The 20,667-nt window shown below is 43.7% G+C and overlaps 1 pseudogene; it reads right to left on the bottom strand.

Annotated features, from left to right (window-relative positions):
• Positions 1-1,390: 1,390 nt before the first annotated feature.
• Positions 1,391-1,508, bottom strand: LOC126107158 (5S ribosomal RNA; annotated as a pseudogene).
• Between the last annotated feature and the right edge of the window lie 19,159 nt (positions 1,509-20,667).

The following is a 20,667-nucleotide window of genomic DNA, read 5'->3' on the forward strand; positions in this document are numbered from 1 at the left end:
AAATGTCTCAGAGAAAATTTAATTTAACATCTATACGATCACATGTAGTACAGCACTTACCCATTTCGTCCAATGCTGGGGTGCTGTTCCATTGTCGGAGAGCCCTGGTAATAGTGACAATATAAGGGGAGATGTGAATTAGAGGTTGTGCTGGGGAGGGTATATGACTTGGGTAATTCCTGTAACTATGTTGAACATAACGCTGTGGTGGTATAATGGTAAGCATATCTGCCTAGTAAGCAAGAAGGTTCGAGTCCGGGCCGCAGCACAAATTTTAATTCACTTCTTCAGCTCTCAACGTTATCTGTTGAGAATTTGTACAAAACTGGCATTTGTGGCAGACTGCAAAACTGTCCGCCTACCGCCAAAGTAGATCTCGAGAAAGGGCTGAGGAGATAATAGATGGCATGTGTGGAGGAATACAGACAGTCGATTGCCCGTCGCTCCATTTACGAGTGGAACAGGAAACGGAATGGCTAGCAGCGGTACAAGGTACCCTCCACCATGCACTGTGCGGTGCATTGTGTAATATGTAGATATGAGAAAAACTAACACCACAGCTGTATCTTGAGAATGTCTTTGTTCTATCACACGATAAATTTCGGCGGCACATTACCGATATTCTCAGTTCGCGCTGCTGCCAAGAGAGTGTTTGATTTCCTTGGCGCATTTACTGTGGGATCCTTGTCACTAGCGCACGTAGGCTAGCTTTTATCAGGAGTCTATACTCGACACCGTGTTGTCTCCAATGTATGTAGATAGTCTGCTGTGAAAGCTGTTACTGTCTGAAAGTTGGAGCGACATTAACGCCACAATGTTATTCAACACACATCTCGGAAAGAAGAACGTTTGAATCGTACTGGAGACGCGAGACTGTGCTTGTTTCGAAAAGAATTTATTTCTGGATCAGTCAGAAGAATTTCAGAACGAAAATACCGCTTTGGGACGTCAGCAACCATCTTCAGATCCTTCACATGACCACTGCTCACCGACAAAGTAAACGCAGCGTGCTGCCGTTGCCAGCACGTGACGCGATGAGGAAGTATACAAGCAGAGCAGAGACTTGTAAGCAATAATCGTGGCGATGATACGAGCCCCAAATGGGGAGGTCCACCGACATGAGAGGCTTCGCCAAAGAGCAGATTGTTATGTCCCACAGCCCGAGAGAAAAAGAAAGCTTACGTCCGCCCGGACAGGCCTCGGAAGGCCGAACGTTACCGACCGACCGCCGTGTCGTCCTCAGCTCCAGGCGTCACTGGACGCGGATATGGAGGGGCACGTGGTCAGCACACCGCTCTCCCGGCTATATGTCAGTTTCGGAGACCGGAGCCGCTACTTCTCAATCAAGTAGCTCCTCAGTTTGCCTCACAAGGGCTGAGTGCACCCAGCTTGCCAACAGCGCTCGGCAGACCGGATGGTCACCCATCCAAGTGCTAGCCCAGCCCAACAGCATTTAACTTCGGTGATCTGACGGCAACCGGTGTTACCACTGCGGCAAGGCCGCTGGCGCATCTCATAAACAGCGGAGCCATTTTCTTGCTACTGTCGTGAGCACCTATGGAAAGTGGTTGAAGGACTGGGAGTAGGCAATAAAGTGGTGGTCGTTCACACCTCATCACCTTGCGCTCTCTGTAAAGCAGGACAGGCGGCAATCTCTGAGACGTCTGAGGAAAGTCAGATGTGTTTCCGAGTACACCGTTCTGAAAGTGGGTCCTGCAAGAGGCGATCAGTACAGGTTGAAATTTTTTGCAGAGTTAAACGGTTAGCCTCCGAATAAGGCATTACGTCAAAATCATGCGGTGGCTCGGGAGTGGGTGCTGTCTGCCTACCTCATTTACGACTTCACCATCGAATTTCAAGAGGAGCGAGTGCAATGATTGTCTTGTATTGTATGTTAACCGGGGGCCTAGAAACGACGGAGAGGCTCTGTTCCCGCCGCAGCTGCAGTGGTCCACAACCCCACGACGACTACCGCAGTCCACTTCATCCCTCCGCCGCCCCACACCGAACCACTCTTTCAGGGTTATCGTGCGGTTCGGACCCCGGTGGACCCCCCAGTGAACGTCTCACACCAGACGAGTGTAACCCCTACGTTTGCGTGGTAGAGTAAATGGTGGAGTATGCGTACATGGAGAACTTGTTTGCACAGCAATCGCTGACATTGTGCAGCTAGGCGGTATAAGGAGAACCAGCCCGAGGCAGATGGAAAATCGCCTAAAAACCATCCACAGAGTGTCCGGCTCACCGGACCTGGACACGAGTCCGCCGGGCGGATTCGTGCCAGCGACCAGGCGCTGCTTCCCACTCTGGAAAGTCGTGCGTTACACCGCACGGCTAACCGGGCGGGCGAGTGCAATGATAGTTATACATTAATTTTTCACAAGTTCATGAAAATCTCTGAAGCGTGCGCATCTGTATTGTAACGGAAATTCTGTCACATTAGACAACTAACTATAAATACAAGTGATTAACCATATTTATTATTTATGGCCGGTCTAGTTATGATTACTTGTAGGAAGTCGGATTTATAATTGCAAAACAAGAATGCTCTGATCTATGTTTATTGTGAACAAAGTTATTAAGCAGCAACTATCATCAGAATAATCAGTTCTTTGAACACTGATGGCAAACAGTGGCTCACTATAAGCTGTCCGTCTCCCGGTAGCTGAGTGGTAGCTGCCCTCTGTAATAAAAAACTGAGTCAACGGCTCAACACTCAACTTGAATGGATGTCATGGGACTTCTGCACCGAACAAATGGAACGAACAAAATGAGAACAATGAAAAAAAAATGGTCAGCGTGACAAAATGTCAATCCTAAGGGACCGGGTTCGATTCCCGGCTGGGTCGGAGATTTTCTCCGCTCAGGGACTGGGTGTTGTGTTGTCCTAATCATCACCATTTCCTCCCCATCGACGAGGAAGTCGCCGAAGTAGCGTCAAATCGAAAGACTTCCACCCGGCGAACGGTCTACCCGACGGAAGGCCCTAGTCACACGACATTTATTTTACTATAAGCTTATTTGTACTTTTAATGTACCCGTAACACATTGGTGGATACGTCAAATCAAACTGGAAGGCTACTTGGGGAGCCTAACAAACTTTCGTAATCTGCACGGCTGACAAGTGCAAAGTAATCCAGTGCAAGACTCGGGAAAAAAGACAAGCAATCATGCAACCGTAGTTGCACTGCAAGTCCTGCAAATTGTAGGCTGCTCAGATGACGGACAGCGCTAACTGCGAAGTGCGACACTTACTTAAAACTCTGCGAACGTGGGCCCCAGCAGATAGTGCAAAATGGCTGAGAGGGCGGCCGAGAATAGCCGACACCGATGTGAGGACAGGTCCAGACATCCTCTCCACGGCAGGTCCCGAAACAGAACCCTCGTCTCCTCCTCTCTACTTCCAGAAAAATTCAAACTAGAGGGGAGGGACTCCAGGCACTGCCGCAGTGACCAGCCAAAACTCCGCTTTCTTCTCCAGAACACCGTTCTTGGCTCACCCAATGCATCTTAGTATGCAGAAGGTTCGTATTGACTCCTAGCCAGGTTCCACTCATTGGTCGAGTCCGCGCCAAACATCCTCTCCACGGCAGGTCCCGAAACAGAACCCTCGTCTCCTGCTCTCTAATTCCAGAAAAATTCAAACTAGAGGGAGGGACTCCAGGCACTGCCGCAGTGACCAACCAAAACTTCGCCTCACTCATTGGTCGAGTCCGCGCCAAAGCTCGATATCGAAAAAAATATAAGAGGTTTGCCCAGAAAATAATACACCGCATTTTTTTCTCAGCCGAAAACAATGCACGATGCGATACGTTACGTTATGTGTTTCCATCACTTCCGACAGATAGCGTAGCTCTAGGAAAGTTTCAAAATGGCGTCTGTAGGTGATGTAGGTTACAAGCAACGTGCCATCATTGAATTTCTCACTCCAGAGCAAGAAACTCTGCGCAATATTCACAAACGCTTGTGCGAAGTGTATGGAGCATCTGCTGTCGACAGAAGTACAGTTAGTCGCTGGTCACGGAGGGTGAGGTCATCAGAGGGCGGTTCGGCGGAGCTCCACGATTTGCAGCGGTCGGGGAGGCCATCCACGACTGTCACACGTGATATGTTGCAGCGAGCTGATGATGTCATGCGCGAGGAGAGACGCATTATGACTGGGCACTTGGCGCTGCATCCGTCAATCACCAAAGGAAGTTCACACTGTGAACCACTGGCCTCGCCACCAGGACAAGGATTGGTACCGACAGAGCGTACACGCCCTTGTTACGCGCTGGAGGAAGACCATAGAACGGGATGGTGATTACGTGGAAAAATAATGTAGATAAAACGCCATTCTTTCGTGTGTGTAATTCTCATTATGTTCTATAAAAGATTTGTTGAAGAAGAAATGCGGTGCATTACTTTATGGGCAACCTTCGTACATGATTGGATGACCTCATTTTGGAGGCAAAGGAACGAGTTTTCCGACGGTAGGCTAGCTGCACCATATCGTTCTCTTCTACGTTCTGTGCACCGGTAGTTCTCTGGGTGCCAGTCGGCAACTCCTTTCAAAGGTTAGGTTAGTGTTTTTTAACGTCCCGTCGACAACGAGGTCATTAGAGACGGAGCACAAACTCGGGTTAGGGAAGGATGGGGAAGGAAATCGGCCGTGCCCTTTCAAAGGAACCATCCCGGCATTTGCCTGAAACGATTTAGGGAAATCACGGAAAACCTAAATCGGAATGGCTGGAGACGGGATTGAACCGTCGTCCTCCCGAATGCGATCCTTTCAAAGGAGAAAACCGCGTTCTTAGCCGAAATGGACGCCCAGCGGGCTCACAGCAGACGCTCCTGCGACAAGCAGCAGCCGTGTTTGCGGCCTCCTTCCAGCAGAGACTTTGTGGCAGACTAGTGGTCGTGTCGGGACCGCTAAGCAGCCACCCAGCCGGCTCGCTTTCCACCGAGGCAAACTGAAATCTTCGACCGTACTTGTGACTGCTAGGTCACGTTGCTCCTGTAACGGCCCAACTACAAAGTCAGTCTCGATGTCAGTGGGTACATGATTTTCGAAACTGTACTGTGGGGTGAGTCACGTCTTTTGTTACACCAGATACATGGTCGTGTCCCCATACACCGTCATCTAGGCTAAGCGTGCTCGAAACATGCTCTGCGGCGCAGACTCAGTTCGGTGAGTGCAGCATTAGCCTACGGGGAACACTCACCTGGGCTGCAATCGGACATATGTTGGTAGTCGAAGGCAACATGACAACTTTGGACTGCGAGAACATTACACGGACCACCTGCATCCCTTCACGCTTGACGTCTTCCCAACAGCGACGGCATATTCCAGGCTGATAAGTGCTCGTGTGACAAAGCCCAAATTATACGACAGTGGTTTGAGGAGCTTGATAGTGAACTCAGATTGATGTCTTGGCTGCCAAATTTGCTTGTAATGAACCCGAATTGAACACACCTGGAATGTTACTAGGCACCAGTTCCTATATTCCGTTCACCATAAGAATAAACCTGATGTAAACAAAAACAAACGCGATGATTGGTCAGAACCCGCAGCTCTTTACACTGGTGTTGTTCCCCTCTTGGAAGTACGTCCAAATAATGCACTACATACCTTATTATTATATCCATGTAAATGAAAGTTTAAGACATTGTACTATATTAACAGCCATCGACGTTTTTCTTAATCATACTTCAGCCATCCCGCTCCCCTCCACCATCAACCATGGACCTAGCAAAGGGTGAGGAAGCCTGCATGCATCACCGATACAGATAGCCATGCCGTAGGTGGAACCACAATGGAAGGGTATCTGTTGAGAGGCCAGACAAACGTGTGCTTCCTGAAGAGGGGCAGCAGCCTTTTCAGTAGCTGCAGGGGCAACAGTCCGGATGATATTGACTGATTTGGCCTTGAAACATCAACCAAAATGGCCTTAATGTGCTGGTGCTGCGAACGGCTGAAAGCAAGGGGAAATTACAACCGTTTTTTCCCGAGGGCCTACAGCTTTACTGTATGGTTAAATGATCACGGCATTTTCTTGGGTAAAATATTTCGATCCCCCAGCAGGGGCTACTAAGGAGGACGTCGTTATCAGCAGAAAGAAAACTGGCGTTCTACGGTTGGAGCGTGGAATGTCAGATCCCTTAATCGGGCAGATAGGTTAGAAAATTGAAAAAGAGAAATGGATAGGTTAAAGTTAGATATAGTGGGAATTAGAGAAGTTCGGTGGCAGGAGGAACAAGACTTCTGGTCAGTTGAATATAAGGTTATAAATACAAAGTCAAATAACAGCAATGCAAAAGTTGGTTTAATAATGAATAAAAAATAGGGACGCTTATAAGTTACAACAAACAGCACAGTTAACGCATTATTGTAGCCAAGATAGACACGAAGCCCACGCCTACCACAGTAGTACAAGTTTATATGCCAACTAACTCCACAGATGATAAAGAGATGGAAAAAATGTGTGATGAGATAAAAGAAATTATTCACATAGTTAAGGGAGACGAAAATTTAATAGTCATGGGGGACCAGAATTCGATAGTAGGACGAGGAAGAGAAGGAAAAGTAGTAGGTGAATATAGGCTGGTGGTAAGGAATGAAAGAGGAAGCCTCCTGGTAGAATTTTCCATAAAGCGTAACTAATCATACCTAACACATGGTTTAGGAATCGTGAAAGAAGGTTGTACACGTGGAAGACGTCTGGAAGATATCAGGTAGATTATATAATGATATGACAGAGATTTAGGAACCGGGTTTTAAACTGTAAGACATTTCCAGGGGCAGATGTGGACTCTGACCACAATTTATTTGTTATGAACTGTAGATTAAAACTGAAGAAACTGCAATAAGGTAGGAATTTAAGGAGATGGAACCTGGATAAAATGAAAGAACGAGAGGCTTTAGAGAGTTTAAGAGAGAGCATTAGGGAACTGTTGACATGAACAGGGGAAAGAAATACAGTAAATGAATAATGGCTAGCTTTGAGACACGAAATAGTGAAGGCAACAGAGGATCAAGTAGGTAAAAGGACGAGAGGTAGTAGCAATCCTTGGGTAACAGAGGAGCTATTGAATTTAATTGATGAAAGGAGGAAATATGCAGTAAATGAAGTAGGCAGAAAGGAATACAAACGTCTCAAAAATGTGATCGGCAGGAAGCGCAAAATGTCTAAGCAGCGGCGGCTAGAGGACAGATCTAAGGATGTAGAAGCGTATATCACTATAGGTAACACAGATACTGCCTACAGAACAATTAAAGAGACATTTGGAGAAAAGACGACCACCTCTTTGAATATCAAGAGCTCAGATGGAAAATCAATCCTAAGCAAAGAAGGGAAAGCAGACAAGTGGAGTATGTAAAGAGTCTATACAACGGCGGTGTACTTGAGGACACTATTATGGAAGTGGAAGAGGATGTAGATGAAGGTGAAATGGGAGACATGATACTGCGTGAAGACTTTGATAGAGCACTGAAAGACCTGAGTCGAAAGAAGGCCCCAGGAACAGACAACATTCCACTAGAACTACTGACACCCTTGGGAGAGCCAGGCATCGGATGAGCATAATGTGTGAGACAGGCGAAATCCCTTCACAGTTCAAGAACAATGTAATCATTCCAATCCCAAAGAAAACAGGTGTTGACAGGTGTGAAAATTACCGAACTATCAGTTTAATAAGTCATGTGTAAGGTAGCCGAATAAATAAGGGTCAGATTCACACCATACATGAGAGCTTTGCACATCGCAATGGGAAGATGAATATGACACCTAACTTAATTTGGCGGTAATGAGCAAATCTGGCTATCAGTATGTAATACAAAAACTGATGACACTCAATCGATGGTAATTAACACACCATTCCTATAATGCATGTTTGAGCGGAAGGTGAAACAAGCAGCAAGAGGAGTTTTAGTTTGCAATTCAGAGGGACGAAGGCAGAGGCACGGCTGTGCTACCAGGCATACCACGGAAACCACTTAAAGGGGTGTCCCAAGCAGAAAGTCTCAATGACTGACAAGGTGAATCAGATGGGGAGAGCATGTATAACGGCCCATCTGAGGGAGCACAGGAAAGAAAGCTTTTAGCAAACTGCGTTTCGGAATTCCAAATGGATATGAAACAAGGCCAGTAATGCATTTTCGATCACGTGTCCAGCTAGTGGTACACAAATGAGAGAGTCAATGTACGTATTATGCATCTGGAAGAGGCACAAAACGTCCGATTGGAGGAAACGCGCTAGCAATGAAAAAACAGCCAAAGTTTTGACGCAATTTAATGGTACGGACCTTGCAATTGGTAGAGAGAGTTTCCACAAAGTAAGAGGAACGCTCCTATTGCTCGAAAAAAGCTGTGACGTGAAGAATGAATGAATCTGGCTGGGGAGACAGTTCGGCTATAGTTTTTTTGGTCGTCAGTCTACTGACTGGTTTGATGCGGCCCGCCACGAATTCCTTTCCTGTGCTAACCTCTTCATCTCAGAGTAGCACTTGCAACCTACGTCCTCAATTATTTGCTTGACTTATTCCAATCTCTGTCTTCCTCTACAGTTTTTGCCCTCTACAGCTCCCTCTAGTACCACGGAAGTCATTCCCTCATGTCTCAGCAGATGTCCTATCATCCTGTCCCTTCTCCTTATCAGTGTTTTCCACATATTCCTTTCCTCTCCGATTCTGCGTAGAATCTCCTCATTCCTTACCTTACCAGTCCACCTAATTTTCAACATTCGTCTATAGTACCACATCTCAAATGCTTCGATTCTCTTCTGTTTCGGTTTTCCCAAGTCCATGTTTCACTACCATACAATGCTGTACTCCAGACGTACATCCTCAGAAATTTCTTCCTCAAATTAAGGCCGGTATTTGATATTAGTAGACTTCTCTTGGCCAGAAATGCCTTTTTTGCCATAGCGAGTCTGCTTTTGATGTCCTCCTTGCTCCGTCCGTCATTGTTTATTTTACTGCCTAGGTAGCAGAATTCCTTAACTTCATTGACTTCGTGACCATCAATCCTGATGTTAAGTTTCTCGTTGTTCTCATTTCTACTACTTCTCATTACCTTCGTCTTTCTCCGATTTACTCTCAAACCATACTGTGTACTCATTAGACTGTTCATTCCGTTCAGCAGATCATTTAATTCTTCTTCACCTTCACTCAGGATAGCAATGTCATCAGCGAATCGTATCATTGATATCCTTTCACCTTGTATTTTAATTCCGCTCCTGAACCTTTCTTTTATTTCCATCATTCCTTCCTCGATGTACAGATTGAAGAGTAGGGGCGAAAGGCTACAGCCTTGTCTTACACCCTTCTTAACACGAGCACTTCGTTCTTGATCGTCCACTCTTATTATTCCCTCTTGGTTGTTGTACATATTGTGTATGACCCGTCTCTCCCTATAGCTTACCCCTACTTTTTTCAGAATCTCGAACAGCTTGCACCATTTTATATTGTCGAACGCTTTTTCCAGGTCGACAAATCCTATGAAAGTGTCTTGATTTTTCTTTAGCCTTGCTTCCATTATTAGCCGTAACGTCAGAATTGCCTCTCTCGTCCCTTTACTTTTCCTAAAGCCAAACTGATCGTCACCTAGCGCATTCTCAATTTTCTTTTCCATTCTTCTGTATATTATTCTTGTAAGCAGCTTCGATGCATGAGCTGTTAAGCTGATTGTGCGATAATTCTCACACTTGTCAGCTCTTGCCGTCTTCGGAATTGTGTGGATGATGCTTTTCCGAAAGTCAGATGGTATATCGCCAGACTCATATATTCTACACACCAACGTGAATAGTCGTTTTGTTGCCACTTCCCCCAATGATTTTAGAAATTCTGATGGAATGTTATCTATCCCTTCTGCCTTATTTGCCGTAAGTCCTCCAAAGCTCTTTTAAATTCCGATTCTAATACTGGATCCCCTATCTATTCTAAATCGACTCCTGTTTCTTCTTCTATCACATCAGACAAATCTTCACCCTCATAGAGGCTTTCAGTGTATTCTTTCCACCTATCTGCTCTCTCCTCCGCATTTAACAGTGGAATTCCCGTTGCACTCTTAATGTTACCACCGTTGCTTTCAATGTCACCAAAGGTTGTTTTGTCTTTCCTGTATGCTGAGTCTGTCCTTCCGACAATCATATCTTTTTCGATGTCTTCACATTTTTCCTGCAGCCATTTCATGTTAGCTTTCCTGCACTTCCTATTTATTTCATTCCTCAGCGACTTGTATTTCTGTGTTCCTGATTTTCCCGGAACATGTTTGTACTTCCTCCTTTCATCAATCAACTGAAGTATTTCTCCTGTTACCCATGGTTTCTTCGCAGCTATCTTCTTTGTACCTATGTTTTCCTTCCCAACTTCTGTGATGGCCCTTTTTAGAGATGTCCATTCCTCTTCAACTGTACTGCCTACTGCGCTATTCCTTATTGCTGTATCTATAGCGTTAGAGAACTTCAAACGTATCTCGTCATTCCTTAGTGCTTCTTTGCGTATTGATTCTTCCTGACTAATGCCTTGAACTTCAGTCTACTCTTCATCACTACTATATTGTGATCTGAGTCTATATCTGCTCCTGGGTACGCCTTACAATCCAGTATCTGATTTCGGAATCTCTGTCTGACCATGATGTAATCTAATTGAAATCTTCCCGTATCTCCCGGCCTTTTCCGAGTATACCTCCTCCTCTTGTAATTCTTGAACAGGGTATTCGCTATTACTAGCTGAAACTTGTTTCAGAACTCAATTAGTCTTTCTCCACTTTCATTTCTTGTCCCAAGCCCATATTCTCCTGTAACCTTTTCTTCTACTCCTTCCCTTACAACTGCATTCCAGTCGCCCATGACTATTACATTTCCATCCCCCTTTACATACTGCATTACCCTTTCAATATCCTCATACACTTTCTCTATCTGTTCATCTTCAGCTTGCGACGTCGGCATGTATACCTGAACTATCGTTGTCGGTGTTGGTCTGCTGTCGATTCTGATTAGAACAACCCGGTCACTGAACAGTTCACAGTAACACACCCTCTGCCCTACCTTCCTATTCATAACGAATCCTACACCTGTTATACCATTTTCTGCTGCTGTTGATATTACCCGATACTCATCTGACCAGAAATCCTTGTCTTCCTTCCACTTCACTTCACTGACCCATACTATATCTAGATTGAGCCTTTGCATTTCCCTTTTCAGATTTTCTAGTTTCCCTACCACGTTCAAGCTTCTGACATTCCACGTACCGACTCGTAGAACGTTATCCTTTCGTTGATTATTCCATGTTTTCTCATAGTAACCTCCCCCTTGGCAGTCCCCTCCTGGAGATCCGAACGGGGGACTATTCCGGAATCTTTTGCCAATGGAGAGATCATCATGACACTTTTTCAAATACAGGCCACATGTCCTGTGGATACACGTTACGTGTCTTTAATGCAGTGGTTTCCATTGCCTTCTGCATCCTCATGTCGTTGATCATTGCTGATTCTTCCGCCTTTAGGGGCAATTTCCCACCCCTAGGACAAGAGAGTGCCCTGAACCTCTATCCGTATGAGTAGTACAAGATGGTAATTTTGCAAGTACTCTTCTCTGAAATGGCGTCAAGAGCAGAACGGAGGCGCATAACGCTCATTACGATGCAGAGGAGTCATTTGTGTGAACGCAGCGTTCACAGCGACTGATATCCATATAGAAATTAGCTGTAACATCGTTTAGCTCCAACTGTGGAGAAACGAACCAGCCAATTAGCTAATGTTCTTGCGAGAACTGAGAGGGCATTATAATTGGCACGCTGCTCCAACCATGCACGTGTATATTGCCACATTCTAAGACAAGGTATGAGTACAGGTTCTCTCGCATAACGAGAGGAATAGGGAAAGTTTCTGCTGGAAAATTCAGCAAAGGTGTAATTAGTTTTATAGGAATTTCAGCGGAAGAGAGCGGCGTAGCATACGACAGCTCATCGCAGCTTAAGGTAAATACCGAGTGCAGAGGCGTAAACTTGTTGGATCACCAGCTTGCGTCCACTGCAAACTCGAACGACCTTAGGCGATCTCTCGCTCCAATTGTCACATAACTAACCATCCACCGTAGACTTGATTGTCATCCTAAAAATAGCACCGAACTTTGAACCGGAATCAGACGATTTTCATAGTACTGACCAACATCATAACATAAGTGTAGGAACAGTTTTGTAAGGAAACTTCTATTTAAACTTTAATATTGTCGTATTTAGGATAATTTAATCTTCTGAGAGTTAATATTTAATATTGTTGTCTTTAGGATTATTTCACTTTTTGATGTTGACGAGTTGCGTTATCCTGACAACTGTTTTCTTTTTTTGTCACATTGAAAACTGTGTAAAAGCGTGCCTTTTTGTGCTAATATTGCGGCGTTAAACATGTCATTTCAGCTTACTCAGTTGTCTTCAGTCACAGAATAAGTAAACCAAAAATATTGCACCTTACACATGGTTGCAAAATACTAACACGAATTCTTTACAAATGAATGGAAAAACTAGTAGAAGCCGGTCTCGGGGAAGATCAGTTTGTATTCTGTAGAAATGTTGGAGCACCCCACGACGTATCTCAGAAAGTAGGTTGAGGAAAGGCAAACCTACGTTTATAGCATTTGTAGACTTCAAGAGTGCTTCTGACAATGTTGACTAGAATACTCTCTTTCAAATTCTGAAGGTGTCAGGGGTCAAACACAGGGAGCGAAAGGCTATTTACAATTTGTACAGAAACCCGACGGCAGTTACAAGAGTCGAGGGGCATGGAAGGGAAGCAGTGGTTGAGAAGGGATTGACGCAGGGTATACCCTATCTCCGATGCTGTTCAATATTTATATTGAGCAAGCATTAGAGGAAACAAAAGAAAAATTTGAAGTAGGAATTAAAGTCCATGGAGAGGAAATCAAAACTTTGAGGTTTGCCGATGACATTGTAATCCTGTCAGAGAGTGCAAAGGACCTGGAAGAGTGGCTGAACGGAATGGGCAGTGTCTTGAAAGAAGGATATAAGATGAACATAAACTACAGCAAAGCGAGGATAAAGGAATATAGTTGAATTAAATAAAATAAATGTCGTGTGCCTAGGGCCTCCCGTCGGGTAGACCGTTCACCGAGTGCAAGTCTTTCGATTTGACGCCACTTCGGCGACTTGCGCGTCGATGGGGATGAAATGATGATGATGAGGACAACACAACACCCAGTCCCTGAGCAGAGAAAACCTCCAACCTCGCCGGGAATCGAATCCGGGCCCTCAGGATTGACAGTCTGTCGCGCTGACCGCTCAGCTGCCGGGGCGGACGTTAAATAAGATGATGCCTTTGCTATTTGGGGAGCAAAATAACTGGTAATGGTCGAAGTAGAGAGGATATAAAATGTTGACTGGCAATGGCAGGGAAAGCGTTTCTGAAGAAGAGAAATGTGTTAACATCGAGTATTAAGTGTCAGGAAGTCGTTTCTGAAAGTATTTGTATGGAGTGTAACTAAATATGAAAGTGAAACATGGACGATAAACAGCGTAGACAAGAAGAGAATGCAAGGTTTCGAAATGTGATGCTACAGAAGAATATTGAAGATTAGATGGGTAGATCACATAACTAATGAGGAGGTATTGAATAGAATTGGGGAGAAGAGGAGTTTGTGGCACAACTTGAGTAGAAGAAGGGATCGGTTGGTATGGCACGTTCTGAGGCATCAAGGGATGACCAATTTAGTATTGGCGGGAAGCGTGGAAGGTAAAAATCGTAGTGGGAGACCAAGAGATGAATACACTAAGCAGATTCAAAAGGATGTAGGCTGCAGTAGGTGCTGGGAGACGAAGAAGCTTGCACAGTATAGAGTAGTGTGGAGAGCTGCATCAAACCACTCTCAGGACTGAAGACCACAACAACATACTTTACCTATGTAATTTTTGTTTCAAAAATGGTATACAGTCAATTCTCTGTAACCACTACTTGTGCTCTGATTGTCTCGCTGTTAATACGTATTGCGAAAATGGATGACACTGCTCCCTGCATCGTAGTGAAACACGGGCGCGGGACACAGATAATGGCGAGAAACAAATTGTTCTCAATGTTTTTGACAAGGTTACAGAGAAAAATCAGCTTTGACATTTTTCGCGAAAAACTATGCAATAAATAAAAGGCGGAATCCCAATTTTATGCGTGGCGTGTTCGGTAGTGTAGTAGAATATTAATCGTGTACGCTGTGGAGCGACGTTTCGAAAGTCGTTGTGATCTCTAGCATTTTCGTGGTCCTGTTTGAATACCTAAATGATTTAAATATGAAATTCATCAAATATATGCTAATTAACTCATCCTTAACCACCATTTTTCAAGAGAAATGCACGTCTTTTGGTTTCTAATTACATATCACACGCGAAATTCGGGTTTTCACTGCAAATATATATTCTTAATTATCGATATTTTATAACAGATTGTTAAAGATTGTTGAAGTTGAGAAAACATTACCACAATTAAATTTTTTGGAGAAAAATGAAAAATCAAATACTCCTTATTTGAGTATGCCCATTATTTCGTAGGAGACATTTGGTCTCACACGAACCAGAGTGACAACCGGCGTAGAAACATGGATAACAATAATTTTAACGGCATCGGGCTCAGTGTACAAATGCCGCATATTTACAGTTTCCACCGTACCTCTGCAATCTGACAGCCAATAGGATTGATTTGGAGCCAAGTTTAGGGATTTGTCGCCAGATATAGCAAGACATTTAAGCTGCCGAACGATGGCGAATTGCAGAAAAACGCGTCATTAAAAAGAGGAGGAAATGCGGATTTTTTGGTGGCTTGAGATTCTATTGCTGAACGCCTCGTTATCAACGTAGCATTCCTGAATTATGTTCCTTGGGGTTCGATATGGAAGGAGTTCAGAGATTACCAGACGAGTGACTTAATACCTTTAGTGGTTCTCATATTTAACTACATGGTAAATCAGCAGTGCGCTTCTAAGGCACACATAATTCGTTCCAAAAAATTACCCTTGCTAAAGCGAGAAATTTTCATCACTCTTCTTTACCGTCTGCTAACCTAAGAAACGTATTGCTTGAATTTTGCCACATATTATTTCCTGCTGTTTAAAAATTAAATGGCATTCAAAGCTGTACTGTTCTGTGATCGTCTGTTTTTACGTCTTTACTGCACCTGTTCACATCACTGCCAGTCAGTTGGTTCACTTGCCTGGTCAGTGCTGCCTAAATTAAATGCGCCGGTAAAGCTATTGTTACGTCTCATCGCGTAACGCACAAGATAAAACGCATCCTCATTATCGTACGTGACTGTACTCGGGACAGCTTGGCTTCCGCTCTACGTGAAACGAAATCCATTGAGTTGCAGCAAACGCTAAAGAATTCATAGTGTAATGTTCACATTTGGTTTATTCTTGCGATGAACGGAGTATAGACCAGAAACAGCGATCCGTAATTTACGAGAATTGCGTGACATTTGACTAGAGTTCTGGTGCCACACACCCCCTTAACTCTTCCAAGTACTTGCCACATCCATGTTTTCATATCGCTGCTACGTTCTGTTCCGGCAGTGGACCCACAGGGTATTAAGCAGGTGTTCTCTCTCTACACTGACGTGATAGCGATATGCAGACATAGAGAAGCCGGTAGTACCGCGTACACAAGGCATAAAAAAAGGCAGTGCGTTGGCGGAGCTGTCATTTGTACTCAAATGATTCACTTGAAAAGGATACCGACGTGATTAATACACTTTGAAGCCTACCCGGTTAGCCGCACGGTCTAACGCACGCTTTTCCGGACTGGGTTGGGTTGTCTGCGGGAAGAGAGCAAACTGCGAGGGCATCGATCTCATGGGGTTAGGGAAGGACGGGGAAGGAAGTCGGCCGTGCCCTTTCAAAGGAACCATCCCGGCATTTGCCTGGAGCGATTTAGGGAAATCACGGAAAACCTAAATCGGGATGGCCGGACGCGGGATTGAACCGTTGTCCTCCCGAATGCGAGTCCAGTTTGCTAACAACTGCGCCCCCTCACTCGGTCCCGGACTGGGAAGCAGCGCCTGGTCCCCGGCACGAATCCACCCGGCTGACTTGTGTCGAGGTCCGGTGAGCCGGCCAGCCAGTGGATGGTTTTTAGGCGGTTTTCCATTTGCGTCGGCGAATGCGAGCTGATTCCCCTTATTCTGCCCCAGCTACACTGTGTCAGCGATTGCTGCGCAAACAAGTTCTCCACGAACGCGTACACCACCATTACTCCGCCACGCAAACATAGGGGTTACACTCGTCTGGTGTGAGACATTCCCTGGGGGGTCCACCAGTGGCCGAACCGCTCAATAACACTGAAAGAGTGGTTCGGTGAGGGGCGGCGGAAGGGTGAAGTGGACTATGGTAGTCGCAGTCGAGTTGTGGACCACTGCAACTGCGGATGGGACGGAGCCTCACCGTTGTTTCTAGGTCCCTGGTTAACATACAGTACAATACAATACACTTTGAACGCGGAATCGTAGTTGGAGCTAGATGCATGGCGCACTCCATTTTGAACATTGTTAAGGAATTCAATATTCCGAGATCCACTGGGACAGCACTGCCCAAATTTCAGGCATTACCTCTCACCACGTCAAAGCAGTGGCCGACGGCATTCGGTTAATATCTGAGAGTTGCGGCGTTTGCATAGAGTTGTCAGTGCTAATAGACAAGTAACACCACGTAAAATGACCACAGGAGTCAATGTGGGTCGTATGATGAACATATATGGGACATAATCGAGAGGTCAGTTCGTGCACGACATCCTGGCAGAAAATTCAAAGAGATTCTGGTCATACATAAAGAACACCAGTGGCAAGACACAAATACCTTCACTGCGCGAGAACAACGGTGAAGTCATTGATGACAATGCCACTAAAGCAGATTTATTAAAAGCGATTTTCCGAAACTCCTTCACCAAAGAAGACGAAGTAAATATTCCTGAATTCCAATCATTGCCAAGATGGGAAACAGGAATAGATATCCTCGGTGTCCCAAAGCAGCTTAAATCACTTAAAAAAGCAAAGCTTCCGGTCCAGATTGTATACCAGTCAGGTTCCTTTCAGCTCCATATGTAGGAATTATATACAACCGCTCGCTCACAGAAAGATCGTTACCTAAAGACTGGAAAATTGCTCAAGTCACACCAATACTCAAAATGGAAAGTAGGAGTAATCCGTTGAATTACAGGCTCATATCGCTAACGTCAGTTTGCAGTAGGGTTTTGGAACATATGCTGTATTCGAACATTATGAAGTACCTGGAAGAAAACGATTTATTGACACGTAGCACGGCTTCAGAAAATATCGTTCTTGCGAAACACAACTAGGTCTTTATAGTCATGAAGTAATGAGTGCTGTCGACAGGGGATATCAAATTGATTCCATACTTTTCGATTTGCAGAACGCTTTCGACACTGTTCCTCACGAGCGTCTTCTAACCAAACTGCGTGTCTATGGAAAATCGCTTCAGTTGTGCAACTGGATTCGTGACTTCCTGTCAGAAAGGTCACAGTTCGTAGTAATAGAAGGAAAGTCATCGAGTAAAGCAGAAGCAATACCGAGCATAACTGTATTTTGAAAAGCTTGTTGCACATTTTTGAGGATTCGGGAATGACTGGCAACTTAGAAAAATCAGAGTTTGGAAAAACAAGAGTAAAATTTCTTGAATTTCATCAGAAGGTACTGAACCAGACCCAAAGAAACTTGAACCACAAAACGTCAAATTCGAAGCTTCCTTGGTTTAGCAAATATTTATAGCCGTTTTTTAAATATGAAAATTCTCTCCACTCCTATACTCTGTTCACTTACTGGAAAAAACACCATACGGCCCTGGGGCGAGCAAGCACAATCAGAGTTTCAAACTTTGAATGACGCACTTTTAATTCTCCAATACTTGTTCATCCTGATTTATCACGAGACTTTGGCGTATCAACAGACTCGTCGGAGACTGGGCTTGGCGCTAATGTATTCCTAGAATTTGAAGAGAAGGATGTCTAATCTAAATCTGGAGGAAATTATGCTGTGACCGAGTTGGAAGCATTGGCAATTCTTTGGGGAATTTCCAAATCTCGGTTCTTCTTGGGAAACATACTAAAGTGTACATTGATCATCGAGCACTCCAATTTTTAACGTCTTTTAAGCTAAACTCTGATCGTCTGAAACGACGGGCTTTGTATTTACAAGAATTTAACTTCACTGTTGGTCACTTTACTGGCACTCAGAATGTAGCGGATACTTTATCATGTGCTCCTGTTGGTTTTGTCAAGAACATGAAAATGATTTAGAGGAAAACTTCAGTTTGTTGTATGTACGAAAGGTAGCCTTTGATATCTTTGTCTCTTCTTTTTTAAGACACATACCGCAGGAACAGGATAAAGAACTTTTTACATCATTCCAGATGTAAAAAGTAAATGGTACGACAAAACAAAAGCTGCAATAAGACAATTTTATTTGGTACCTAACAACATTTTTTTTCAAAAGATATATAGTCAACGACTCTATTTGGGTTGTGTGTTTACTCGATGATTTTGTACATAAGCTTATTTGCTATACACATCTTAATTATGATCACTTTGCTCGGAAAAAATGCTTTCACAAACTTGTTACAAATTGATACTTTAATAACATGCGGAAAAGAATGCAGAAAGTTTTAGCAAAGCCAAACCATCAACCATTACACATCGAGCTCCATTATTTCCTACAATACAGTGGGATGCAGCAGACCTGTTAGGACTTCTCGTGAGATTACTCAATGGATTCTCATAAATGTTTGTTGCTGTTGAACTGATTTCAAAATTCGTTTCATTTTTTGAAATTTTTGAAAACATATTCAGTCATCTTAAAGCTTTATATTGCGATCAAGACTGTTTTAAATTTTAATTCGTTTCATTCACTCCTGTACGCAAAGCTACTGACAAAATTGTATCCAAAGCCTTTGTCAATAATTTTCTAGGAGAAACTGGCCAGATTGATAAAGTCATTTCCGACAACGGTCCACAATTTCACTCAAACATTACTTTACGACGTCACAAAATTAGACTTGTGTCTTTGGACTCTATTGGCCGCAATCCAATCCTTCAGATCGTATTATGCGAGAAATTAACAAGCTGTGCAGAATATATTGCCATCGCCAATACCAGAATTGAGACAAACACATTTACACATTCCAAGAGATTCTCAATGAGTTACCATACGATTCTACATGATTATCTCTGTTATTTGTGCTCAGAAATCAACAACCACTGGATCCTATCCAGCTTCGAAAAAATAAGGTCATAAGGAAGTAGTAGATGTAGCGCCAAACAACATCAAGAAAGCTGCAGAAAGAAGAAAGGAATCTCAGCAAGGACAAGTAAACATCAAAAAGCAAAACATCAGGAAATCCTTTATCCTGTAAAAGCAACCATCTTAGTCACAAGTTCTTTCTTGTATTTAAGGTACTTTATAGGATTCGTAGGATTGTACACGACAATGTTGTGGAAACTGAAACTATTCGGACACACAAGAGCGAGGGACTTCATCATATTTCGCGTATCAAACCATTTAATAATTCTATTTACTAATTTGTATCCAGATGATAGATCTACGTGACACCTATTCCGAAAATATTTCTTGCATTACAGCGCACAGACAGTTAGCGATAAACAATGATATTGCTTCGCATGCCAGAGCGACCCCAGTCTGGCGGCTACCAACTTTTGCCAAGTATCATGCGACTTTCGTTGCAAAACAAACTTCATAGTCAGATTATTTTCTGTTGTACTTCCCAATGATTACACTGATGAGAGACCATTAATACTTAATCAAATTCCTGTTTGAACTTTTACTTGACAAATAATAAGTAACGAAGTCGTACGTTTTGGCGCACATGCAGCTTCCCAACAACCAATCACAGCATAGTATCGCTCGGTGCCGCGTCAGCTAAATAAAGCGTCGAGCAAACTGTGACAACGTGTGGAAACAAATGGTTGCCCTTCATGGTTGCGCACACCCATCAAAACTTTCTAATGACGTCAGCTGCCTGCTACAACACACTGGATAATAATAATAATTATGGTGGCTGCAGGAACCAGACTTCATTTACTACTGCTTCAATCGTTCAGAACATTAGGAATTATAAAATGTATCTTGCCCTGACATTAATATAATCTGATGTTTTGTGTTTCCAAAAATGGTACACGTTTTTATTTATTTATTTAATTCTATTCAACCTGCAGCTTGTCTTGTTCAATAGAACGTTCATTTGTTGAATACAGGAAATTGATACTGTAGCAAAGGTGAAAACAGAGTGTAATGGAACAACAGAAACTGTCTTGCTTCCCTAGCTCTGGGAATTGAGAACGGCAGTTGTGAGTTACGGACACGTTTCTTTCACTCAGCTGTGTTCATTGTCTTAATTTACCTTCAGGAACTTAAGCGCTGACATCGATAATATTGCTTCCTTTTAAAAAGAATGGAACACTGAGACAGAACCGTTCTGATTGAAAAGAGTTTAACGCAGCGTTTTGGCGAAAAAATTTCTGAGAATGTACGTTTGGAGCCCAGCATTGTATGGTAGTGAATCATAACAGTAGAAAAACCAGGACAGAAGGGAATGAAGCGTTTGAGATGTGGTGTTATAGAAGGATGCTGAAAATTAGGTGGACTGATAAGAAATGAGGAGATGCTT

Source organism: Schistocerca cancellata, chromosome 10 (genome assembly GCF_023864275.1).
Source record: "Schistocerca cancellata isolate TAMUIC-IGC-003103 chromosome 10, iqSchCanc2.1, whole genome shotgun sequence".
Classification (NCBI taxonomy): Eukaryota; Metazoa; Arthropoda; class Insecta; order Orthoptera; family Acrididae; genus Schistocerca; species Schistocerca cancellata.